At 39.7% G+C, this 24,005-nt stretch overlaps 1 protein-coding gene across 4 annotated transcripts in view; it reads left to right on the forward strand.

The window, feature by feature from the left end:
- The first annotated feature begins 3,814 nt into the window (after positions 1-3,814).
- Positions 3,815-24,005, forward strand: part of PLS1 (plastin 1) — a 119,751-nt gene continuing 99,560 nt past the window's right edge. For 2 of the 4 annotated variants that reach the window (XM_032852406.1, XM_032852409.1), the window contains exon 1: positions 3,815-3,905. The gene's annotated coding sequence lies outside the window, so the exon portion shown is untranslated. Of the gene's footprint in view, positions 3,948-24,005 lie in introns of all 4 variants that reach the window. The other 2 variants (XM_032852408.1, XM_032852407.1) reach the window with 2 other exon arrangements.

The following is a 24,005-nucleotide window of genomic DNA, read 5'->3' on the forward strand; positions in this document are numbered from 1 at the left end:
CTCTTTAATTTTTCCTCTTTAATTTATTAGGGTCCTTTCTCTTTTCTTTTTGATAAGTCTGGCCAGGGGTTTATCAATCTTATTAATTCTTTCAAAGAAACAGCTCCTAGTTTTGTTGATCTGTTCTACTGTTCTTTTGGTTTCTATTTCAGTGATTTCTGCTCTAATCTTTATTATTTCTCTTCTCATGCTGGGCTTAGGCTTTATTTGCTGTTCTTTCTTCATGTCCTTTAGGTGTAGGGTTAGGTTGTGTATTTGAGACTTTTCTTATTTCTTGAGAAATGCTTGTATTGCTATATACTTCTCTCATAGGACTACTTTTGCTGCACCCCAAAGGTTTTGAATAGTTGTGTTTTCATTTTCATTTCTTTACATGAATTTAAAAAAAAATTCTTCTTTAATTTCCTGGTTGACCCATTTATTCTTTAGTAGGATAGTCTTTAGCCTCCATGAATTTGAGTTCTTTCCAACTTTGCTCTTGTGATTGAGTTCCAGTTTCAAAGCATTGTGGGTTGACAATATGCAGGGAATGATCCCAATCTTTTGGGACCTGAAATGTGACCCAGGTTGTGATCTATTCTGGAGAATGTTCCATGTGCAGTGGAGAAGAATGTGTATTCTGTTGCTTTGGAATGGAATGTTCTGAATAAATCTGTGGTATCCGTCTGGTCCAGTGTGTCATTCACAGCCCTTATTTCCTTGTTGATCTTCTGCTTCGATGATCTGTCCATTGCAGTGAGTGGGGTGTTCCAGTCCCCTACTATTATTGTATTATTATCAATGTGTTTCTTTGATTTTGTTATTAATTGGCTTATCGAAATTCTGCTCTTTATGATCTCCTTCTCAATATCAATAACCCTGGAAAATAAATTAATAATCCAGAGGCTCCTTGGAAAATGTGAAATTAGCAAAGGTTGTCTTTAAATAAAATGCACTTTTCAATTTAGTTTTTATTTGATTTTCATTTAGTTGTGTTATTTTGAGAAAAATAATTAGTATTTTATCCTCAGTTTTCTCACCTGTAAAATGAGGATTGCTTATTAAGGTTGTCATGGATAGTCAATGAGAAGACAATGGAAAATACTTAAATAATGGCTGGTACAAACTAGGAGCAGAATAACTCTTAGCTATGTTGTTATTAATAGTAATATATTACTAATATTTTATATAAACCGTAGAAGACCCAGAAAATTATCCCTATTTCAATTTATGTTGGTGATTTTATTAGTTGAAGCACATGATTAGACATAAATTCATGTGGTAAATAAATATTAAAAATCAGGAGTATTATGGAAAAACTGGAACATAAGGTATTATAACTAAGATGTACGTTTTTGCTGACCAGAATACTTGTGCCCACCAAATATAGCATCTTCTCTTTGTGAATTCTTTCTACCTGATGCCATTACTTCTGTTGCTTTAAAACTATTGATCTTTTAATTATCAGTGGGAACTCTTTAATAATAAAATAAATATAATAAATAATAAAATAAATATAATAAATAAAATAAATATAATAAATAATAAAATCTCAGAGAATACTCCAATGTGGAAGTAGTGTGCTCTTGGCACTGGGGTCCTTGACCCAGAGTCCTGCTTATGTATCATCTCCATGATACCCCAGGCTCCTGGAAACATAGTTTGAAAACTTTATTTCTTATTGTTAGAGATAAAATCAGTTCATCACATAATGGTTTTCTTTATAATTATTATGCCCTGGTTGTGTATTTCTTTTCTTTTCTTTTTTTTTTTTTTTTAAGATCTTCTTGATTTTATTTTTATTTCAGAGAGAGAGAGAGAGAGCATGAGCTGGAGGGGCAGGGGGAGAGACTGACGTGGTGCTTGATCTCATGGCCCTGAGATGACACCCTGAGCTGAAACCAAGAGTCTGATGTTTAACCAGCTGCACCAGCCAGGTACCCTTGGCTGTGCATTTATAATGATGTGCTTTATTTTCTATTTTCTAATTGGAGTTACTTTTGGGAAATACTTTAATCAGCAATAGCTTTACAAATGACATCTTGGGGTGGTTTATTTTTAGAGATGAGTTGTTTCAGACATTTTATGTTGATTATTTTTTGCTTTTCTACAGAGGGTGATTTCTTTTTTTTTCTTTTCCTTTTTCTTTCTTTTTTTTTTAAATTTTTGTCTTCCTTTCAAATCAGATTACACCATATCTAGGGTCTATGCTTCCTCATGAATTTATCTTGATCAATATTCCCACTAAGTAAAGAGCTCATAGGAATATTTGATTAATTTTTTTCTTATTTTATTAGGAAATAATTTATGTAAAATGAATTTCATAAGTTTAAAGTATGTAGTTTAGTTGTGACAGCTGTATGTTCCTGTGAAATCTCTACTACAATCAAGATAAGATTCCCATCATTTCCAAAAGATTTTTACTGCCCCTTTGCAGCTCATCCCTCCCTCCACCCCTGACTCCAGGTGATTTTTCATTTGCTTTTTGTCACTATAGGTTAGTTTGGACTTCTTATATAAATGGAATCATACATTTGTCTCTGGGCTCTTCCACTCAGCATAATAATGATTTTAGATTTATCTATGTTGAAGCCTGTATGAATAATTCTTTCCTTTTGTTACTGAGTATTATTCCACTGCATAGAGGTACCACATTTTGTTTATTCAGTCATCTGTTGATGAACATTTGGGTTTCTATTGGTTTGGGGCTTATTGTGAAAAAAAAAAAAAAAAGCTTCAATGAATATTGGTGTTAGTCTTTGTGTAAATGTATGTTTTAATTTCTCTTGGGTAATACCTATGAATGGAATGGCTAGGTTATACAGCAGAGGTGTGTTTGATTTTTTAAGAAATACTTTGTGAGAATTTATGTAGTCCTTATCTGGGCTTAGATAAGAATACTAAATTTACTGATTTCTCTAGTTAGAAAGCAGGTAGAAATCCTTATTGACTTCTATATTTATTTGCTTATCATTTCCTTTGGGTTCCTAAAATAATTTCAACATCCTTCTTCTTCATCTCTCTGGTTCCCCTGATACCTGGTATTGCCCTAGGCACTAAGGGGGCACACAGGACTTTGAGTTAATGAGGCAGCAAAATAGGAACTCCTCCTCTTGCCTGGAGAGAGTTGAAGGGACCACAGCTATAGATTATGCTACAGACAAAGTATGCCCAAACTCTTTAGGCTGCATTCCATTTACCTGACTCACATGCTAGAGGAAATGTCCCACCTTTGTTTGAGCGTGAGCTGTCTGTCTGTCTGTATGTATGTATTTTTAAAGCAGGTGTGGCCATTAAATGAAGAGGAAATGTTATGTGAAATCCTAGAAGGGGAGTGGGGGTGTGTGTGAAAGAACGTTCCTGTTTTAATACCAAATATCTTTTTTCTAGACCAAGGGTTCTCAATGTGTGGTCCCAGAACTAGTAGCATCAGTTTCCCCTAAGAAAGTGTTAGAAATATAAATCCTCGGGCCTCACTGTGGACAAACTGAATCTGAAACAATTGTTGCGGGAGCTGTGTTTTAACAAGCCCTCCAGGTCATTCTGATCCATGCTCAAGTTTTAGGACCACTCAACTAAGCTCATTCCAATTATGTAGATGGTTAGCTTTAGGTTTGGTGGAGTACGTACTGAGTAACTGAGGGTAATAGGGATAACGTTGCCGCAGCGCCCATCCACCTCTCCCAGCATCTGCAACTTGTCTTCCACTCTAGAGCGGAACTCAGGCTCCCGGGCTTGGGTCCTCTCCCCTAGGAGCCGCAGCTAAAACCTGGCAAATGGATTCGGAGTTTGCTGGCCTGGGTGCCGGCCGGGCATGCGTAGTGGCGCGAGCGCAGCAGCTCGGTGGCGGTGGAGAGGTATCCGCAGAGTGGAGCTGGGAGTGCGCGGGACCCGAACGGGAGCTGCGGGCTCGACGGCTGCGGCAGGTGCGCGTCGCGGCGGTGGGGTTTGAGAGGAAGGCTGGAACGGTAGGTAGAAAACAAAGGTTTACTTCTTCGCTGGCGCACAGCGGCTCGAGGGGAGTCTCTCCTATTTCCCTCTTTCGAGAGGCGGCTCCCCGCGCCCGGCTGTGCAGTGCGGCGTCCTCAGACCTCTGGGTGCGCACCTGCCTAGTCCCAGCAGCATGGAGTGCGGGCAAGTGTTAAATCATGCATTTATGCTGCTTACACAGTAAGCTTGTGAACTGAATTATGATTCCCTGCTTGAAGTTAGGCATTTTGTTAACTTTTCTATATCCCCCTGTCGTTTTCAAACTTTGGGTGGCTGCTGCCGAGGCTTTCTGATCCAGCCTGTTTCACTCGAATTCTGGTGAGTGATTTTATTTGCTTTTGGTCTTTTGGTGCATAGGATCAATTGGGGTGAAGTGAAATCGCTTTCGTGGTTTTTGGTTTTGCTGCCTTCCTGGAGCAGGAGGCCTCTGGATGCGGCGTAAAAAATGTCAACTTTCAGCGAATTTCAGTGCCAAACACTTTACGCGTTTCAGCAGCATTTTAAAGTAGAAACTTTTTTAAAATGTAAGATTCCCCACCCCTGCCCCTTACTTTTCTACATTACGGTTATTTCAGGTTTAATTTGGTGCTATTAAAAGAAAGAGGTATTTTAGATGAGTAACAAGAGTTCTCACTTTTCTGTCCTTTATTTACCCTGTCACATTTTACGGCTCATACCCAGATATTTTACCCTGGGGCTGCGGTATTGGATACACTTGTGGGAGGCTACAGCTGCGTTGCACAAATTTCTTGGATAACTTGTGAGTCATAAAATTTTACATCAGGGGGCACACACTGAACATTATTTAGGTAAAGTGTTAAATTTATGATGTGGGAGACATATATGTATATAGAATTAATGAGTTTAGGAAAAAGAAATTTTTAGTTCAGGAAGAGAAACCTATATGAAAAAGAAATACAGAAATCTGCATTTCCCTCCAGCCTCTCCCCTTCCCATGATGAATGTTTTGATGGCAGAAATAATATACAGTTGGTTTAGTTTTGGACTGTTAGAGACCTTTGAGGTCAGCCAGTTCAGCTGCTTCAGTTTACAAATGAGAAAACTGAGACCAATGAGGTTAAATGACTTGCTGTGGCTGCTGAAGCCCCTCCTTGGCAAAGCTGGGCCTAGGGCCCAGGTTTTCTGATTTTAGGGCTCTTTTTACCATCCCCCTGATAATACTCTCTTCACAGTTTGGGTAGATTTTTAAACGTTACTTCTTTCTTCTACCTTCTTTTACTGTCTGGTTTAATCTGAAAATTAGTCATTCCTATTACTAAGCTTGATTGTACCCTATAAAAACGTTTCAAAAAGTGCCCTCTCACTCAAGCCCCACCTACAAATTTGCTGATTTTGAAACCTCCCTCCTTTCTTGCCTCAGTCACATTGGCCTTTGGCTTAGAATGCCTTTTTGCCTCCTTCCCTGAAGCCCTGCCCACACTGCGAGGTGTAACCAGGTGTGATCTCTTCTTGAAGACTTCCTTGATTAGTGCAGCCAGAAAGTAGTTCTCCCTCTTCCAAACCCTATAGCATGTATTACTGTTGTCTGTGCTGCTGGTGTCTGCATCATCTTTAGTATCCCTGATTATTATATTTTAGCACATGTTAACTTCCTGATCAGTTTGTAAGCTCTTAGAACTTAAAACCTATGACTTAGACATCCCATCCAGCACCAAGCACTAAGTATGTTCTCAGCCACTGTTCATGGGAGGTGAAGTATGGCTCATTTTGTAAAGGGATTTTTTAAAAGATTTTTTTTTTTTACTTATTTTGAGATAGAGAGTGGGGTGAGGGAGACAATCTGAAGCCGACTCCGCACTGAGCGCAGAGCGTGATGCAGGGCTGGATCTCATGACCCTGAGATCATGACCTGAGCTGAAACCAAGAGTCGGACGCTTAACCAACTGAGCCACCCAGGCTCCCCTTGTACAGGGATTTGAGGTGGATATTGTGTAATACGGGGGAGGCCACCTTAGAGGAATAGCAAGACAGTGGCCAAGTCAAACCAGCCTAATGGGGTGATTCTCATATTTTGATGAGAGCTCATGGATCCGTTTGGGGAGTGCTGGTGAAGGGGTAAAATCGTAACAGAGCGGAGAGTTGCCCAAGCCTGCATTTAAGCATGTGACCCTTAAGAGCTTAGTGGAAAGCACAGATTTAAGAAATGATGTAAAGGAAAAGTAAAAAGCTTTTGGTAAAAGACTAGATGCAGAGAAGAAAAGACATATTGAAAATCAGTTTCAGGCTTGGTGTGTTGATAACGACTTATAATGTTTTTACCTTATAAGTACTTCTGATTGTGACATTATCTTTTAACGTTTCTTACAGTTGTTGTATTCTAGATGACAAGCTTTTGGGGGGATGATCTTTAATTCCTCACAATGCTAGGCATGTAGTTCTACAGTATTAGATGCTCAATAGTTGTTGCATGAATAAATGTTTTTTTTTTTTTTTGGCATGGGGAAGGTGGGCATTTAGGATCTCAGAGCTATCAAGTAGTGCCTTATTCAGACCATCCCTTCATTATAAGAAGAGAAAGTGAGTTATGCTTAACTAAGCTAGTTAGTGTGAACAGAGGCTCTGGCTACACCATCTCTTCACTACTAGCTCATTTCATTATCTCTAACTTTTTGAGGTTATTTGCCTCAAGATTAATTTGAATTGGCAACAGGGCACTCCAGTTAGAGATGTTCTGTGGATTGAAAACCCTCAGAGGCCAATCTAAATGGGGGAACTTGGTGGCCAATGGGAGGATGTCTGTGTTATTGGAAGCGATGAGACCCAAGGGATGACTGGTCATTTCCAGGTTGAGTATAGAATGAGGAGGGTGAGGCTGCAGTCCTGGGAGTCTGCATGATGGAGTTGAGGAGGAGTCTGGAAAGGACGTAGTAGCCTACCTTCTCTGGAACAGAAGACATAAACATAGGGGCCCAAAGTCCTTGGACTGCGAGTGTATTTGGGAGATATATTTCACACTACCAGAAGGTGAAGAGCAATGGCTGTGGGGGTAAGGTTGAGAGAGAATTGTAATCAGACTCTCTACTTGGAAAAATAAGACAGAAGACAGTGTTTCTGAACCCAAAATAATGTCAAGAGGTGGTTTGAGATATTTGTTTACTTGGAACAGATGTTGCAGATACCATTTTGCAAATCAAAACACAACCTTTTCATTGGGCTGTGCACAGCATTGATGGAGCTGTTGATAGTGCATTTTTACACTAACATTCACAGTGTAGTGGACCACCAGCTTCAACTGGTAATGATGCTTATTCTTGTAAAGGAGGGAAGGAGAGAGAGTGGTCGAGTGGAGACACAGAGCTTGAGAGATGGTTTGCCAGAGGGAGGGGAAGGGTTGGTCAGATATAGAGGGATTACCTTTTTTTTTTTTTTTTTTAAATTGTGATATAGTCAAAATTGGTTGGACAACCAAATGCAAAGTCAGGTAGTATGTTGAAGTTAATGTCTCATACACTTAAAAAAATGCCCCAAAGATTGCATTCTAGAATAATATACCCTAGCACTATTATAAAATGACTGTATTCTGAATCTTTCTCAAAATAATAATAGTAATATTAGTAACTAGTATTATAGAATATTTTCCATGCACCAGACACTGTTCTAAACACTTTATAAGTGATATGTCATTAAATCTTTACTCCTGCTTTACAGATGAAAAAACTGAGACTTAGGGGCGCCTGGGTGGCTCAGTGGGTTAAAGCCTCTGCCTTCGGCTCAGGTCATGATCTCAGGGTCCTGGGATCGAGCCCCACATCGGGTTCTCTGCTCAGCGGGGAGCCTGCTTCCTCCTCTCTCTCTCTGCCTGCCTCTCTGCCTACTTGCGATTTCTGTCAAATAAATAAATAAAATCTTTAAAAAAAAAAAGAAAAGAAAAAACTGAGACTTAGATAAAGTTACATTTCTCAGGTCATACAATTGACAAATGTTGAGGTAAGTTTTGATCCTAGGCCTGCCTGTCTTCAGGCATGGAGAGCTCAAATAACTTAAATATCTTAAAATGCAAAGCTTTATCTGTGGTAACTCTAATAGATGCTTAGAATGATGACAGATTTTAGCTGTGGTGAAACTCAATATTCTGAGCCAGACTTTAATCTGAAAACAGAGCAGCAGTGGTGAATCTTCCCAGTTTTTGTTTTTATTTTAAAAATTATTCCACCTAGTCTTTATTTCCTTTTTTACCCTCAAGGCATTATAAGGCGATCAGCAACTCTTTCTCTGGATGCACCGTAAAGCTATTTCTGTTCTGCTCCTATCCTCTTTCAGGGGGTAGAGCAGTGGTAATGAAGGTGAATTGGTGTAGAGATCCAGAAGATGCCTCTGAGTTGGGGGTGTGTGAAATTCACTTTGTGTATGAGTTTAAGGACTCTCGGGTGATCATTTTTGTAATGATTTTTTTTCCCTGGGGTGGCAGGATTTACTGACGGAAGCTCTTGGAATATCTGTGGGTCTTGACCCTTATCCTGATCTCAGGTCTTTGAACCCTGGTCAGAACCCCCAGGGAGAATCCAGACCTGAACTCATTCTTCTGGGATCCTCAAGATCAGTGAGTTCTGAGGTCAGTGTGGACTTGTTGCAGTTGGAGGTGGGTGTAGAGACCTCAGGGAAGGCTCCAGGTCAGAGACAAATAATTTAGAGTCAGGACTTTCAGTCCCCAGATTTGACCAGTGAGTTGCCCTTGAGAAAGTGCCTTCCCTCAACCTCCTTGTGAACCTAATTACTCCCTCATGCGTGTCTGGAAATGGAATCCCGCTGAGAGCGTTCTTCTCCTCACTGTGCTGAGTCCTGTTTCCATTGCTTGCTTCTGCTTCACCTTTTCCTGGTTCTGTGCTTTCCCAGGGCATGTGCACTGGATAGGAAAGGAAAGGCCACCGGCTTCTGGCCTCCGCCCATTTCAGTTCTTCTCAACATCCAAGAACTCATCATTACCACCCAGCTCTTTCCCTGAACAAAGATCCAAATCCACGTTTCCTTCTGATGATGATGAAAATCAGGGACCGAGAGAAAGAGGCCTTTGTACTGTCGGCAGGTTTATAGGTTATAAAATGGCTGTACAAGTTTGCCGGAAATTTTGCTGACCTAAAAGATCATGAGACGTGAGGCTGTGTCAGCTTTGATCGTCTTCTTTTCCGGGTTCCTGTGTCTCAAAGTACTTACTGGCTGTTTTTGGTGAGAAGTATGTAACATGCCTTCTGTAAAAGCAAGTTGCCTTTTAGTAACACTGTGGACACAGAAAGGGTGTGTGTTAGAGTGATGACTATAGAGTTTCTTGTTTCAAACACTTGTTTTATCAGAAAGTTTTTTTTAAGATTTTACTTATTAGAGTGTGAGCGCCTATACACAAGTTGTAGGAGGAGGGAGAGGGACAAGCAGACTCTGTGAGCATCGAGTCCAACGTGGACCTCCATCTCAGGACTCTGAGATCATGACCTGAGCTGAAACCAAGAGTCAGACGCTTAACCGACTGAGCCACCCAGGTGCTCCTTATCAGAGAGTATTTATTTTTTAAGGAGAGTTTCAGGTTATTTGCTCACAAAGTCTAGTGTGAGGGGACTTAGACTTTATAAGAAACTTTTAAGAAATTCAGAACTATAAAGCTACGGGAATATTTGGGTGATAACTCACTTCACATAGACATGCCTCCTTCAAAAAATCCAAGCCAACCACAGAGGAGATATGAGAAACTGTCTTTTCCAATAGTAAGGTAGATGGATGTCTTTGTAAGGTGAAAGGTTTATGGGGGACTTTCTTCGTTATAAAAAGCAAAAGGTTTTTGGGGGAATGGTTGGCATTTACCCTATTTATTTTATTATTGAAAAACTCAAATTGTTTAAAGATCTAGGAAATAAAGCATTTTTTTTAACTTAAGAAATGATGAAATCTCCTTCAATTTGTTGGAGAACCAAGAAACGAGATTGTAGTAGTGCTGTCAAAATAGAATTTGGATTGAATTTGGAATTGAAACATTGGTAAATGTGTGGAAGAGGATCAGTCATGGTAATTAAGCCTTGGACCAAGGTTGTCTTGCCTAAACCTTCTTCCCTGCAATGAACGCTCATGTAGGGCCCTCTGCACTCTACGAATTAAAGAGTAAACCTATCCCACAGATCACAATTGTAAAATCCAAAGTGATGCATGACAATCTGTGACCTAAAACTGATGTTGATCAAACAGTTTGAATGCATTAGATAGAAAGTACTGGCTGAATTCACACATTGTTTTCATAGCTGGTGCTCAGAACCTAGATTAAATTGTTGAAATAAAAGAAAAGCAGGTTCAGAACCAACTCACTTACAGTGAATGATAAAAGGCACAAGGAAACTTTTTGTTTCATTTCACTTTGTCATCTTAAATGCCATTCTTTGTAGCTATATTTGGTTTCCTTTTTTTGTCCTTGTTGATATATACTCAAAGTGTACTTACTGTTTATAGATAAAAATCAATGCAAAATAGAATTTTGAGGTTTGATAAGTGGGTCTCTGCTTAGGTTTTAATTGCTATTTATCAATAATTTGGTGGGAATACAGTACCAAGTTAGTACATAATTGAACTTTTAGCTCAATATCAAGTTAGTATTTATAACCTTTGGGAATAAACCCAAATTTCTCAGACTCCTGAATTCTTTCATCCAAAGGCTTTCTCAGCATTTTGTCCTGATGAAGTCTCCTTTTTCCTTCCTCTCTCCTCAGCTTTAGGTTCACTGGGACACTCTTTTGGTTCAGATGTTTTCAAGAGTGGCCCAGTTCTGGCAGAGTTTAAATGTTATCAGGTCAGTGTTAACGGCTGGCACTATGTTCACGGTACCAGCTGTGAAACACAGCTCACATAAATTCAATGATGCTTTTTAGCAAAGTTGTCATGCAAGTGAATTAATTTTGGAAGAACAACAATAATAGCTATTTGCTTTATCCCTTTTCTTTTTTTTCTTTTTATTTATTTTTTTTAAAGATTTTATTTATTTATTTGGCAGAGAGAGATCACAAGTAAGCAGAGAAGCAGGCAGAGAGAGAGAGGAGGAAGCAGTCTCCCTGCAGAGCAGAGAGCCCAATGCGGGGCTCAATCCCAGGACCCTGAGATCATGACCTGAGCTGAAGGCAGAGGCTTAACCCCCTGAGCCACCCAGGTGCCCCTGCTTTATCCCTTTTATTATCCTCATTCAGCTCAAGTTAAACTCAGGATCAATGGAAAAAGGTAACTTGAGAATCTCTGACTGAGTAGTGATCAATCAACATGAGCTGGGTAATTTAAAATTTAGATATCTGAAATCCATTGGCCTATGATCAGGGGCATGGATGGGAGGTCAAAGTCTGACCATGAGAAGGGAGTCCTTTTCTGCAGCTGCGTGCTTAATGATCAAACAAGACAGAGAATGTGAAAGCAATTTGGAAACTATAAGGTAAGGAGTAAGGTATTTATTGATAGTTATAATAATTTTCTGACCTTGCTGCCTTTCACTGATAAGTAGCCAAGACTTTGAGAATGACTTGCCTGCTTGAGGTTACCTAGTTGGAAGGACAGGGATGGAACACATATCTGTATCTTCACAACATTTGACAAACTGTCAGGGACAGTTTGGGACCACTGTCATAGTCAAGACAGATACAGGATCCCTGTCCTCTTAGATCTCCAAAGCTATGCTCATTTAGTCAATCCATATTCTTTGACTGATCAGAGGGAATAATTTCAAATTTATATTTGGTTTTTAGAAGATCCTAAGTATGTTTGTAGCTAAGTCTTGACTATGGAGCTCTTTAAGGGATTTCTCTGTTGCCAGAGGTGCCTTCAACAACTGCCCCCTAAACTTCAGATCCGTCTTAAAAAAAAAAAACAAAACAAAGATTTTATTTATTTATTTGACAGGGATCACAAGTAGGCAGAAAGGCAGTCAGAGAAAGAGGGGGAGGCAGGCTTCCTGCTTAGCAGAGAGCCCCATGCAGGGCTCGATCCCAGAACCCTGGGATCATGACCTGAGCTGAAGGCAGAGGCTTTAACCCACTGAGCCACCCAGGTGCCCCCAGATCCCTCTTGATATTTATTAATCTCCATTAGGGCGAGAGGGGTTAGATGCCTCTCAACAGTCTTTTCTTTTTTTTTTTTTTTTATTTATTTATTTGACAGAGAGAGATCACAAGCAGGCAGAGGCAGGCAGAGAGAGAGGAGGAAGCAGGCTCACTGCTGAGCAGAGAGCCCGATGCGGGGCTCGATCCCAGGACCCTGAGATCATGACCCGAGCCGAAGGCAGCGGCTTAACCCACTGAGCCACCCAGGCGCCCCTCAACAGTCTTTTCATTGTCAGTCAGAGGCTTGCTGCAGAAGAACAATTTTCTTTCCTCTGAAAAAATCCAAGGGCTGCAGCTGAATAAAAGGAGGTGAATTGGGGGCAAGGCTGTGAGTGAGACATGTCCCTACATTCATGCGTTCTCAGTCAGATGGAGCAGGCAGTCACATGGTTAGCCTGGGACAAGAGTGATGGCTGGGATAAAGGGCAGAATGAAGCTTTGGGGGAGCCCATGTCGAGAGCGGTTAATTCTGATCAGTGGGTTGAGGAAGGTGTCAAGATTTTTGAGCTGAGCCTTGAAAACACAAGTTCAATCTACAGAGAATAGATGGAGCAAAAAGCATTCCTTAGAGAAGGTTCAGTAGGAGAGAAAACATAGAGACTAGAAAGAGCTGGCCTATTCAGGAAGCTGCAGGTACTTGAATGTGTTCTGAAACATGAACATGCCTAAGAATCACCTCGAGAGCTTAGTGAAAAACAGATTGCTAGTTCCCAACTCCAGAGTTTCTCCTTCTTTAAGTCTGGTATGGGGCTGAAGAGTTTCATTTTACTAAGTTCCAGGTGAGGCCAAGACTGCTGATCTGGTAACCACACGTTGAGAAACAGTGGACTAGAATAAAGGCAATGTGTGATAGATGAGCTAGAAAGAAATGGTTTTCTTTTGAAACTGAACTACCTTCACAAAATTGATGTTTCAGGTTTTGTTGTTGTTGTTGGAGCTTATTTTCTAAGTAATCTCTACACCCAGCGTAGGGCTTGAACTAATGACCTCATGATCAAGATTTACATGCTCTACCAACTAAGCCAGCCAGGCACCCCATTGTTTTTGTTTTTTAATTAGTCTCCTTTAAGTGGTTGCTGTTTCCTGGAAGTTCCTTATCAGTTCTATACCCCAACCCCCTTGTTCTCCCAAGAAATCAGTCCTTTTCTTATATTAATATTTTAAATAAATAACTGCTGTTTAGCCAGTATGGCCATTCCACCCATGGAAAGCTGAACAGCCAACATCAGCTAGAGGAAGTTAGGAGTTGACCCCAAACCAAGTATGAATGACTAGTATATTCACAGAGTATATGCTTGGATTTTTATTTTTGGTAATCTGGATGTAATGTTAAACTGTATTCAACAAATATTTTTGGAATAGTTTGTAAGCTCTGAGCTAAAAGGTAGGATGTACACAATGGCGGAAAGTTCCTTCTCTGCCCTCTGAAGAGGCGTAGTTTTATAGGAGGATTAAGAGGAATGAATTCACAGCTCCAGCACAGGGCAGTTGGTGCCACATGTTGTAGGAATGATAGAAACCAAGAGAGATGGGCCTGAGGTGGAGGAAGGCTCACTTTCCATTGTAGCAATTAGGGCAAGCAAGGACAGAGTTAAGGGATTGATGATTAATACTGTCTTCTGATGTTTTATGCATTTTGTAAGCCATCTGAAATAAGGGAGTATTTGTCTACATAAAGCAAATAATGGAGGAAGGGGAATTTGAAGGAGGGAGGCATTGAAGGATGGCAGGTGCTCACCAGTCACTAGGGAGAGGAAGAGGAGGACGTGTTCCAGACACAGGGGGCAACTGAACCGCAGAATGGAGGTGTGGCAGGGCAGTGCAAGTGCAGCTAAGGGTAAATATTCTGGTTCATTTTGGGGGAAGTGCAGGGAGATGAGACTGGAAAGGCATTTAGGGAAGGTTGTGGAGCATTTTGAGTATGAGGTTGTGGGATTTGGGCTTTATTCTGTAGTCCATGTTGAATCATAGGCTTATCTTGGCTTACCCTGTCAGTTCCTTCCTAACCCCCAAACACATCAGAAAAGGAGGAACCCTATTTCTTACTGTGCATTTATCTATAGTTCATACTCTTGGATAAACACCTAAAAATGCTTTTCCCTGGCTCTGATTTTAGTATGTGTATTTCAGTCAACTTTTGGATTTGCAAAAATCAATCTACCATTAAAGGCTTCTGTGCCTTTCAGAAATATGTAAAATGTAAAGAACAACTAATTTCAGTTTCTCAGAGACAAATGATAAAAATGAGACAAAAATACATTACTTGGTCGAGCAATTATACTGCTTGTTCTGGATTGTTCTGGGAAGTCAAGGGAATTCAAAAGTTAAGGCTAAGGATTTAAATATGGTGTCTTAAGCAGATCTTTCAGGCTGACTCCCAAGTGCTGAAAGATTCCAAAGGAAAAGGTGAATGACAATGTGGTGTCTCCTCAGAATTGCTTCAGCTATAAATGGGGCAATGTCTACTGGTTTAGTGCTGATTTAAAAGAGCTGGGGATTAAAGGCACTAAGGCCAAGTAGTCCCTTTTGTTCAGCTCTTTGGCGGATGGCTACAAATGAGAAAGACATTTCTGTCTCATTGGAAATTTTAAGAATCTTCTGTGTATATGCCCTACAAAGTATCCTGTGCTGAGGACTAAAATGGGGAGAAAAGCAAAAAACAGTGGATTTGTAAGTGGAAATTGCCACCCTGGTGCTACCATTTGCCAGCTGACTGAAAAACGAGGCAGTGTACTGAGTGAGTGGGACAGAGCTGACTGACTCCCCCTTGCCCACAATCCACAGCTAAGAGGTTCAGTGGGTGGGAAAGGCATGCAGCCTATCTGAACCTAGGTGGTGGTGGTTTGTATTTTGTTGTGGTTTTTCTTTTTTGTTGTGGATTAAGTAAAATAAAATAGTTAAATTAAAAGGTACCATACACATTTTAGATTAAAATCTTCCAACAGGGGTGCCTGGCTGGCTCAGTCTAAAGAGCGTGGGACACTTAATCTCCGAATCTTGAGTTTGAGCCCCATGTTGTGGTATAGAGAGTAAAGGAATAAATAAATACAAACTTTTTTAAAGGCTAACTTAAAAAAAATAAAATTTAATAACACTAAGATTTATTCGAAATTCTTGGGGCTACAGATGTGGATGGCCATGTAGAGTATGAGCTGCTGCTTCTTCTCCCCTGCTCCATACCTCCTCCTTGGCATTACCCCCTCATGAGAGCTTCTTGAGGGCAAGATTGTCTCTTTCTAACTTTGTATCCCCATTGTCTGATGCATAGTTGGAAATTGATAAGTTGTTGAATGAATATATAAAAAGGAGTTAATGAATGGATGCATCTATACCCACCCCCACCTGTCATATACCTAATATTTTCTACCTTCTACTTACTTGTAGAGACGTAAGAGCCATGGTACCTTATTTTACTTACTTACTTACTTACTTACTAGTTCTGCACCCAATGCGGGGCTCAAACTCACGACACCAGAATCTAGTCACATGCTCTACTGACTGAGCAGGCCATGCGCCCCCTGGTGCCTTATTTTTTTTAGACTGCTACGCCTCCGTCTGTTTTACTGGCTGTAAATCTTAAGAGATAACCCAGCCTTACCCAGGAGACACAACAGCACAGCTTGAGTTCAAAGTCTAAGGATATTTGTAGATTCACATGCATTCTAAACTAATTCTAGAAATGACTTAAATAATATTTAATAATGTTTTACATGTGGATAATGTTGTATGTAAAACTGCACCTCTGAAGTAAACTGACACATATAAATTGAGGTTATGTGTTGTAATGAGCACTGGATATTATATAAGACAGATGAATCACAGACCTGTACCTCTGAAACAAATAATACATTATATGTTACTTAATTGAATTTAAATTAAAAAAATAAATTGAGGTTATATTCCTCTCGAAGTGTTTTATATTGTCTTAAGAAGAATCCTATTACGAGTAGGAGAGTGGCTTATAGAGATGCTCAGAGAAATGTATATTAATACACTGATCTGTTAGAGGCTTAGATACCTTTTTCCCTGCAGTTAAATGAAGCAAGAACCAAAAGTAATTTTATTCTACCTTAGGTTTCACGGTTTGTCTAATGTTAGGAGTACAGTTGTGCTGTATTGAACATTGTGGAGGTTAGGGGTGCTTACCTCCTCCCCCATTCACCCCTGCAGTGAAAAATCCACATATAACTTCTGAATCCCCAAAAACTTTACTACTGATAGCCTAGTGTTGACCAGAAACCTTACCAATGACATAAAAGCCTTACTGATAACATGAATAGTCAATGAACACATATTGTAGAGGTTATATGAATTATAACACTGTACTCTTACAGGAAAATAAGCTAGAGAAAAGAAAATGTTATTAAGAAAATTATAAAGAAGAGAAAATACATTGACAGTATTGTATTGAAAGAAATCTGCATATAACGACCCACGCAGTTCAAATCTGTGTTGTTCAAGGGTCAACTGTAATTCAGTTCTTGCTTCATGAAATTAGGCTGGATTAATATGGGCAAAAATTCGTCTTTTTCAACTTGAATGAAGTAGTTTCATTTTTAAAATTATTGTATTTCTTAATATATATCTGGAATGTGTAGAATAAAAAAAATTCACCTTGCTAAATTTTTACTGAGTTATATTCTACCTACGTGATATGTATTGTGCTATGGGAGACTAAGTGCTAATTGAAGTTTTCTGCAAGGTTAGTATTAAATTTCTCATAGGATTAGGACAATAAATAATGGGAGAACTGAAAGCATTGTTATTTTCTAGTAATTCAGAGGAAATCACTCCATTTTGAGGAAGTGTACTAAAACAGTGCACTGTGACGCTCATTTTTGTAAGTTAATTTATTATATATCATGGAAATATTCCTTGCGTCCTATTTCACATCTCAGGCACACTTTAGGAAGCCTTATATATGTTGCTTACTTAATCTAAAAAGGCTCACTCGTGTGTGTGCATGTTCTTTCCATTATGTTATGCCCTTAGACATTATAATCAGGGTATTACAAAATCAAGCAGCAAGACATATCAGGGAAATTAATGGTTTCATGGTTTCATATTAACCAGATGTTGTCAAAATCTTTGTCTTGAATAGGATTAAACAGTGTTCTGTCATCAATCTTGGTGCACATGATGAGTTTTTTTTTTTTAATAACAGTTTTATTGAGGTATAATTCACGTACCATTCAAATCACTCATATATGTGAGTCCATTTTTTATTTATTTATATTTTAAAAGATTTTATTTATTTGACAGAGATCACTAGTAGGCAGAGAGAGAGAGAGAGAGAAGGAAGCAGGCTCCCGGCTGAGCAGAGAGCCTGACTCGGGGCTTGATCCCAGGACCCTGGGGTCATGACCTGAGCTGAAGGCAGTGGCTTTAACCCACTGAGCCACCCAGGCGTCCCTGTAAGTCCATTTTAGAATATTTTTATCATCCTGTATCCATTAACATTCCTCATTTCCTACCCACCCCCTGCGTAGGCAATGACAATTCTACTTTGTGTTACATGTTCTTGAAATTTCATATAAATGGAATCATACAATACGTGGCTTTTTGTGTCTGGCTTATTTCACTTAGCATAATGTTTTTGAGGTTCACCCATGTTCGAGTATTAAAATTTCATCCTTTATGGCTGAATAATAGTCCACTGTGTGGATCCCACCACATCTTATTTGTTGCTCAGTTGATGGGTATTTGAGTTGTTACCACTTTTTGGCTATTATGAATTTTGCTGCTGCTGTGAACAAGTTTTCTGGGGGGCATGTGTTTTCATTTCTCAGGCATATACCTAGAAGTGGAATTGCTGGGTCACATGGTAACTTGTTTAACATTTTGAGAAATGGCCAGACTATTTTCCAATATGACTGCACTACTTTGTTATTTGGTGACTGCAGCATTTTTGCATTCCCACTAGCAATGTATGAAGGTTCTAGTTCCTCCACATCCGCACCAGTGGTTGCCATTTATCTTTTTGGTCATATTGGCCATTTTTGTGTGAAAGTGGCATCTCATTGTGGTTAACATTTTTTTATTAATAAGCTCTATTTTTTAGTATGGTTTTAGATTTACAGAGAAATTAAATAGGTAGTACGGAGAGTTCCCATGTGCCCCTACACTGACACACACTAATAGTTTACCTCTTAACATCTTACTTTAGTGTGGTACATTTGCTATAATTCATAAGCCAATATTGTTACACTATGATTAGCTGTAATTTATTCATATTTCCTTAGTTTTTACGGGAAGTCCTGTTTTTGCTGCAGAATCCCATCAAGATGTCACACATTACATTTAGCTGACATTTCTCAGGCTTCTCCTGGCTCTGATAGTTTTCCTGCCTTTCCTTGTTTTTTGATAACCTTCAGAGTTGTGAGCAGTAGTCAGGTACACTGTAGGATGCCCCTCTGTTGGAATTTGTCTGATGTTTCTTTATTTGTGATTAGGCTGCATTGACATTGGTTTTTAGTATAAAAAATATTACACGAGTGCAGTTTACTTGGGGTATAGAAATACACGATCAGAACTGGAAGTCAGCAAAAATATGGTTAATAGGAAATTCCTAGGGATTAAAAAAAATTCAGTTTCTTCTGGAGAATGAACAGACCTGTAACTCAAGATATATTTTTTCTAGCAAGGACTTGATCACAATGGAAGACGATCAGATAAAGTAGGAGAATTTATTATTGTGACTGTCATTAAGGAGCATCTAGTCTAAGGGTAAAACCCCAGACACATTTTTCACTGCTTTAAATGTACCCAAGAATGATGTTTTGCTTGTAATAAAACATAAAGTTAATAGAAATGTAGATTGACTTTAAGAATCCCATGGTTCTAGGATGCCTGGGTGGCGCAGTTAACTCTCTGCCTTCAGCTCAAGTCGTGATCCCAGGGGTCCTGGGATCAAGTCCGACATTATGTTTCTCCGTCTACCTGCTGCTTCCCCTGCTTGTGCTTGCTCTCTCTGACAAATAAATAAATGAAATTAAAAAAAAAAAAATCCTATGGTTCTGAGGCACCGAGGTACAACATGTAGTCCGTATTTTGACCATCATCAATTCCTGTAAGCCTGACAGATGCCTTGTGAAGGGGGCAGGGAACTAGGGATTAGGGATGCTGTGCTGTGTCTTGTGGCATGACTCAGGCAGCTGTCAGCAGTTGAGCTGAGATTTGCATCCGGGGCTGTGGAAGTTTACACCTTACTGTTGTCCAGGCCAGGCTCCAGAGTTCCCAAAGGTTTTAAATCAGTAATGTTTTGAAGCGCATGGTCTTGAGTCCTTATCATACTGGGTATTTTTACTGCCAGCTGGAGGAGATAGCATCTGTGTCAGTTCAAGGCCCCACTGAAATCAGACTGCTAACGAAGGAGAGCCAGCTTTGCCCACGTCACTATGACATCTTGTCTGGCCTACTAACTCCACTGCCACATGTGTCTCCTGAAATGAAGCCTGAGGGTCCTAAAACAGGAAAGCAGCCATGTAGTAGAACAACATATTCAGCTAAGGTCTGTCAGTGGTTACGTTGCTTTGTGTGCATTGCTCATGGTATGTCTCGGTAAGATCTTGAATTTGTTAATAAGTAAGTAGCATGGAGGATTTGGTCTTAAGTACTTACCTTTGAAAAAGAGTGGTAATAACTTGTGAATGCATGTGAAATGAAATAATAAAGTAACACAGAAGGTCTGAGGAAGGTTTGGAAAATTTCCCTGCTTGATTCAGCTAATCCTTGTAAATGGCCCAAGTGGGTTGATCACAGACTGATACAAAGTTTCTTTCTGGTCATACTTTCTGTATGAGTTAGGGTAGGCTATCATGCAGTAACAAATAACCCTGAAATCTTCACCAATTTCTTGGTTTTTGTGATTTTACTCTTTTAACCTGGGACTTCCAAATTGTCTTAGCAGGTGAAGAGGAGCTAAAGAATCACATACTGGCTCTGAATTGCTTTGGCTTAGTGTGACTCACAGCCCATTGATTAGAACTAATCATGTGATGCTGCTGGAAGGAAGGGGAAGCACATGGCTGTTCATTGAACAGTAAATGTCTTTGCCTTACCTTCTTTACAGCAAGAGAAGTGGTTGGCTTGCCAAAACAACAAAAACAAAACCTTAACCTAAACCCAAACCCTTCCATCCCAAAAACTCCAGTAAAGAGAGAAAAATATACTGAAATATTTAGTGATAATTACTTGATACTAAATACCAAATGAGCTTTGCCATAAACTAATAAATTTATAATAATTTAGGTATGGCTGATTCAGCAACTTGATATCCAGTCTTAGATATCAAGAGTGCATCTTCTAAGGGAATAAAGACAAACTTCTAAGAAAAAGTTACCTTTTTGCATTATAACTCCTCAGGTGATGATGATGATGATCAAAGCTTAGATTTATTGAGATATTCCTTTATTTTGTAAAGATTTATTTACTTATTTTAGAGAGAGAAAGAGAACACAGCAGGGAGTAACAGAGAGAGAGGGAGAGAATCTTAAGCAGACTCTGATCTGAGCATGGAGCCCAATCCCATGACCCTGAGATCATGACCTGAGCGCAAACCAAGAGTTGGATGCTCAACCGAGAGAGCCACCCAGGTGCCCCTAAAGTAGTTAAACTGCTTTTCCCTTAAAATTGTTACAGTGTAAGAAAATAGAAGTGGTGACTAAAATTAAAAAATGATTTTTCCTAAGAAGCAAGTATGTAATTGAAAAAGGAAACATTTAGGAAGCCAGTATTCTAATAGTTTTCACTGATGTAATTTTAGCTTGTTTCTGTCTGTGAGCAAAGATAATCAGCTCAGACTCCAATTCGACATAAACGGTGTGCTGAGATCTTCCTCTTTTCCCAACTAACTGAATCATCACTGAGAATCTGGGTAAGGCCAGATTTGCAATAGAGTGTTTCATCATGTCCAGCTCAAAATCATAATATAGATACTTTATATTTGTATATAAAGTTTTCTTTTTTTTTTTTTTTTAAGATTTTATTTATTTATTTGACAGACAGAAATCACAAGTAGACAGAGAGGCAGACAGAGAGAGAGAGGAGGAAGCAGGCTTCCCGCTGAGCAGAGAGCCCGATGCGGGGCTCGATCCCAGGACCCTGAGATCATGACCTGAGCTGAAGGCAGAGGCTTTAACCCACTGAGCCACCCAGGCGCCCCTGTATATAAAGTTTTCAAAATACTGTCCTGCCTGTGAAACATTAAGTGGAAGGACTCTGTAATTCTATCCCCAAGGAATCTCATTAGTCATCACAGTGGGCCGGCCGTTCCACAAATTAGCCTTAGCCCTCCCTGCATTGTTCCTTCGTCTGAATCAGTGGAAAGGTTAGATCCCAAAGCCAACACAACCTGTGTAAGATTCTTGGGCTATTGAAAATTTCTGATTCACTTTGGGATCTGTTTTATGTTGAATCAGGAGGAAAAGGACTATAGAATCCAGTCTTGTTTTGGGAAGTCTTTTTTTTTTTTTTTTTTTAAAGATTTTATTTATTTATTTGACAGAGATCACAAGTAGGCAGAGAGGCAGGCAGAGAGAGAGGGAAGCAGGCCCCCTGAGACCATGACCTGAGCCCAAGGCAGAGGCATTAACCCACTGAGCCACCCAGGCACCCCTTGTTCTGGGAAGTCTTAAGGAGAGAAGTTGTAACACATTTTATTTTCCCACTTAAGTGCTGTCCTTGGAAGGAGAGAAGTGAGAAAGAGAAGGAAGGATTTAAAAAATCAAATATTCATGGGCACCTGGGTGGCTCAGTGCATTAAAGCCTCTGCCTTCAGCTCAGGTCATGATCCCAGGGTCTTGGGATCCAGCCCCGCATCGGGCTCTCTGCCCTGCAGGGAGCCTGCTTTCTCCTCTCTCTCTGCCTGCCTCTCTGGTTACTTGTGATTTCTGTCAAATAAATAAATAAAATATATTTTTAAAAAAATCAAATATTCCCCTTGACACCAATTCACTAATCTAATCTTATGGGCAAAGACCAGGAATTTAAAAGTACCTAAACTTGTGCTACTCTGGGGCAAGTGTCTGTGACACAGCAGTCATTTGATGGTGGCTTAGCAGGAGTTTCAACCAGTTCATTTTACATGCAAATAACAGATGATTCAAGACAAGAAGAGATCTTTGTACACTTTTATTGCACTATGATCATTTCCTAAGTAGGTAAATATTCTCCTTTCTCGGTGGTGTAGCTTCTTTCTTTCTTCTCTTTCTCTCTCTCTCTTTTTTTTTTTTTAAGATTTTTATTTATTTATAGACAGAGATCACAAGTAGGCAGAGAGGCAAGAAGAGAGCAGGGAGGCAGGCTCACCGCTGAGCAGAGAGCCCGATGCAGGGGGTGGATCCCAGGACCCTGGGATCATTACCTGAGCTAAAGGCAGAGGCTTTAACCCACTGAGCCACCCAGGTGCCCCTCCTTTTCTCTTTTTTGGTGTAGCTTATTTCTATATGAAAAGGGCTGCCAAGTGATGGTCTTTCCGAAAACAACAAACTTTGATTTGCCTTATATATAATCTAAAATTAGATGTTCCATAAATTTCTATATTTGGTCGCTTCTGATTATGGAATTTCTGTCCTGTAACAGCAAGGATAAGGCTACCTTTTCTTTCTTGAGTCCTGATCTTTTAGGGAACTAGAGACATTGGAAAGGGGATTGCCTTTTTATTTCGAGTCCCTTTACTGTCTTTCTCCTCACCCTCCATGAGTCTGGGCCAGTTTGGGATAAGCACTTGTCCATTTGCTTATGATTCCTACAATTATGGCTTCAGGACTAAGAACAGAAACAAGTACCAGCTGAAGAGGAAACAAAATACATGTGTTTCTGTCTCAGCAGCACAGCACTAATAATTTGAGTTCAGGAGTAGCTCAGGAAATTAATAGCAGGTAGTAGAGTTCATGCTTTGCTACTGTTCATTTACATATGCTCTGTGGGAAATGAGAGTAACCAGGGATCATAGGATTGTGGCAAACTATTTATACCTATGGAAAGGGCACAGCTGTCTGTGGCCTAGCCCAGTGCTACTGTGTAGAAAACAAAGGGTCAGTATTGCTAGACCTCCTGATTTTATTTTATTTTTTTAAAGTCCTAAATAAAATCTAAATTGTATTTATGTTGATTATCTGAATATTGTATATAACATGGGTTGATAAATTATTTTCAATATAGATAATAGGTGATTAATTGATTTTTTTTCAACTGCCTTTGTCTCTAATATTGTGTTGCTGGTATTTTTCTGATAAAATATTGTGTTCAAAATGTATGACATATAATTTTTTTTCATAAAATGTTCTAGTATTTTCTTAAAGTTGCATTCTATATTTAATGCATTTGAAATTGTTAATTCCTTCCATTTACTTATCTGAAAACAAATTATGCTAAATGGAAGATATTCTCAATCCTAAAAAAAAAAAAAGGGAAGTTTTTATATATTTATTTGACAGAGAGCAGGAGAGAGAGCAAGAGAAAGCACAAGCAGGAGGAGCAGCAGAAAGAGAGGGAGGAGCAGGCTCCCTGCCCAGCAGGGAGCCTGACACAGGGCTCAGTCCTGAGCTGAAGGCAGGTGCTTAACTGACTGAGCCACCCAGTGTTCCTAGACCTCCTAATTTTATTAAAAAAAAAAAAAAAAAATATATATATATATATATTTATTTATTTATTTATTTGACAAAGCGAGAGAACACAAGCAGGCAGAGCAGCAGAGGGAGAGGGAGAAGCAAGCTCCCCACCGAGCAGGGAGCCTGATGTGGGGCTCCATCCCAGGACCCTGGGATCATGACCTGAGCTGAAAGCAGTCGCTTAACCAACTGAGCCACCCAGGTGCCCCGACCTTCTGTTTTTAAAAGAGAAAATAGAAATCTGAATTTTATGTTAATCCTCTAATTTCATATGTTCACTCCAAAATTTAAAAGATACTTAACGAGCCACAGAAGACATGTGTCCAGGCAGGATGTGGCCCCTGGGTGC

The sequence above is a fragment of the Lontra canadensis genome, unplaced genomic scaffold (assembly GCF_010015895.1).
Source record: "Lontra canadensis isolate GAN:19392208 unplaced genomic scaffold, GSC_riverotter_1.0 scaffold6, whole genome shotgun sequence".
Lineage (NCBI taxonomy): Eukaryota > Metazoa > Chordata > Mammalia > Carnivora > Mustelidae > Lontra > Lontra canadensis.